Genomic DNA, 3,350 nt, shown 5'->3' with positions numbered 1-3,350 from the left:
TTTATGCTTTTAAACATCAAAACACTCTTTTCTGCGTGTCTGACTAAGCTAATCACTCAATTATTGTTGCTTGATTTATCAATCCTTGTGGGATCGATCCTCACTCACCTGAGGTATTACTTGGTACGACTCGGTGCACTTGCCGGTTAGTTTGTGGGTTATAAATTTCACACCAAGTTTTTGGCGCCGTTGCCGGGGATTGATAGAGATTAACAACTATTAGTTGTTTGATTGTTTAGATTAGGCATTTTAGTTTTAATTTTTTAAAATTTTGTTAAAGTATTTTCGGAAAAAAAATATTTTAATAGCACTAATATGTTTTTTAATTTCTAAAATTAAGTTTGGTGTTTCCTAGTTCAGGTTACCTCACTGAGAATTCTCTGCACTCTGATGTAGAGAGTTCCATCTTTTCTTGTCTTCTGTTTGTTTATGTGCAGGAACAGAGACAAAGAACATCTCTTAGACTTTGATCTTGAACCTGAAAGAACTTTCAGGCGGCATTTACAACAAGCAAGACTTTACAAGGCTGCAAATTCTACTATGGATCCTAACAATGCTGATAATGCCAATGTGGCAAATCCGAATGGGAATGAGCAACAAATGAGAGTACCCGGCTCTTACTCTGCTCCTACTGCAAATCTTTATGGAAAAAGTATTGTGGTGCCTCCTATAGCTGTGAACAACTTTGAGTTGAAGTCACAACTGGTCACCCTGGTGCAACAAAACTGCCAGTATCATGGTCTTCCCCATGAAGACCCAAATCAATTTATTTCTAGTTTTCTGCAGATTTGTGATACTGTGAAGACAAATGGAGTGAACCCAAAGGTGTACAAACTCATGCTCTTCCTGTTTGCTCTGAGGGATAGAGCAAAGCTATGGCTAGACTCTCAACCCAAGGAGAGTTTAGATACTTGGGACAAGGTTGTTACTGAGTTTCTTACTAAATTTTTCCCACCAAAGAAGCTGACTAATCTTAGGGTGGAGGTTCAAACCTTCAGACAGAAGGATGGTGAGACTCTTTATGAAGCTTGGGAGAGATACAAGCTACTGACTAGGCAATGCCCTCTGGACATGTTCTTCAAATGGACCCAACTAGATATCTTTTATGAAGGTTTGGGTGAAATGTCCAAGATGTGCTTAGATAATTCTGCAGGTGGTTTACTGCACAAAAAGAAGACACTAGAGGAGACTATTGAGCTTATTGAATTGGTTGCTAGCAACCAATATTTATACTCATCTAATAGGAATCCTCTGAACTCTGAGGCTCCTCAGAAGAAGGGTGTTATGGAAGTAGAAGCTCTTAATGCTATTCTTGCTCAGAACAAGCTTATGTCTCAGCAAATAAGTCTACTTACTCAACAGATGGTGGCATACAAGTCTCAGCTATCAACACCCAAAATCTACCTCAAGAGGCCTCTTATGACATTACAGGTAATTTTATGCAAAATGATACTTATGATTATACTCAATCCTCTTCTGAACAGGTCAATTACATGGGGAGTGGTCCCAGAAATCCCAATAATGATCCATATTCTAAGACATACAATCAGGGGTGGAGAAATCACCCAAATTTTGGGTGGAGGGACCAACCTCAGAGACCTCAGAATTTCAACAATAATTCTCAGGGCGGCTTCCAACAGAACAATTGCAATAACCGCCAATTTCAGTCTCAGCAGCAACAATCACCTCAGCAGGCAAACTCTAAATCCCAAGAAGACTCTAATTGGGAGATGATGAGGAGTTTTATGCAAGAAACTAGAGCTTCCATTAGAAACTTGGAGGTACAAATGGGCCAACTGAGCAAGCAAATACCTGAGAGGTCTGCAAGTACATTTCTAAGTGATACAGCAATAAACCCAAGAGAAGATTGCAAGGTTATTCAATTGAGAAGTGGTAAAGTAGCTGGTTCTGAGACCAAGGTCAATGAAGAATTAGTTGAAAAAGAAGCTCCAGAGGAGAAGAAGGAAGAAGTAGAGCGCGCCCCTCCTAAGCGTGCAGACAACCCATTCCCAGACTCTCTTGACACTTATCCTACATTGCCAAAGGCTCCTGAATACAAGCCAAAAATGTCATATTCTCAGAGGCTTCAGAAGGCTTCCAAAGAAAAGCAATTTTCTAAATTTTTAGATGTCTTCAAGAAGCTACAGATCAACATTCCTTTTGCAGAGGCTCTTGAGCAAATGCCTCTCTATGCTAAATTTATGAAAGAGTTGTTGACCCACAAAAGGAACTGGAAGGAACAAGAAATAATGGTGTTAACCAAAGAATGTAGTACAATTATTCAACACAACCTTCCTGAGAAGATGCCAGACCCAGGGAGCTTTGTCATTCATTGCACCATTGGAGATGTCACCATTCAGAGAGCTTTATGTGATCTTGGAGCTAGCATCAATCTAATGCCACTTTCAGTGATAAAAAAGCTTCAAATTGAGGAGGTAAAACCCACTCGTATTTCTCTTCAACTTGCTGATATTTCTATTAAATTACCAGTGGGTGTTGTTGAGGATTTACTTGTGAAAGTAGGACCATTTATTTTCCCTGTTGATTTTGTTATATTAGACATGAAAGAGGAGGTAAAATCCTCTATTATACTTGGTACGACCCTTTTTAGCTACAGGTAGAGCTCTGATTGATGTGCAAAAGGGTGAATTAACCCTAAGTGGTCCTCAATGTTTTTGAAGCTCTCAAGCACCCTAATGATTTTGAAAGGTGTATGAAAATAGATGTTATTGAACCACTTGTTCAAGAAGTACTGAAAGTTGAGGTACTTGATGACATTCTGGATCCTATTTTTGAGTATGAATTAGTAGAAGTTGATGATTCACCACCCCCAAAAGGCTATAGTTCACACGCCTAAAGCAGAGGAGGAATCCCCCAAGCTTGAGCTCAAACCTCTACCTCATTCTCTGAAATATGTGTTCTTGGGTGAAAATAACTTATATCCAGTGATTATTAGCTCTTCCCTGAAGCCTGAAGAGGAAAAGGCGCTTATTTCAGTGCTCAGGAGCCATAAAACAGCTCTCGGTGGACCATTAGTGACTTGAAGGGGATTAGTCCAACCAAGTGTCTGCATAAGATCCTCCTTGAAGATGATGCTAAACCAGTTGTGCAACCACAAAGGAGACTCAATCCAACCATGAAAGAGGTGGTCCAAAAAGAGGTAATGAAATTATGGGAAGCATGTATTATTTACCCTATTTCTGACAGTCTTTGGGTAAGTCATGTGCAGGTAGTTCCCAAGAAAAGAGGGATAACAGTGATCAAGAATGAAAAGAATGAGCTTATTCCTACAAGGACAGTCATAGGATGGAGAATGTATATAGACTACAGGAGGCTCAACACTGCTACAA

The 3,350-nt window shown here is 39.7% G+C and overlaps 1 non-coding gene across 1 annotated transcript; it reads right to left on the bottom strand.

The window, feature by feature from the left end:
- Positions 1-969: 969 nt before the first annotated feature.
- LOC130983823 (small nucleolar RNA R71) lies at positions 970-1,072 on the bottom strand. The gene has a single exon (XR_009087797.1). It is a non-coding gene; the product is annotated as a small nucleolar RNA R71 (small nucleolar RNA).
- Positions 1,073-3,350: the final 2,278 nt, after the last annotated feature.

The sequence above is a fragment of the Arachis stenosperma genome, chromosome 5 (genome assembly GCF_014773155.1).
Source record: "Arachis stenosperma cultivar V10309 chromosome 5, arast.V10309.gnm1.PFL2, whole genome shotgun sequence".
NCBI classification, from domain to species: Eukaryota; Viridiplantae; Streptophyta; class Magnoliopsida; order Fabales; family Fabaceae; genus Arachis; species Arachis stenosperma.
This window is presented reverse-complemented; position numbering and strand designations above follow the sequence as displayed.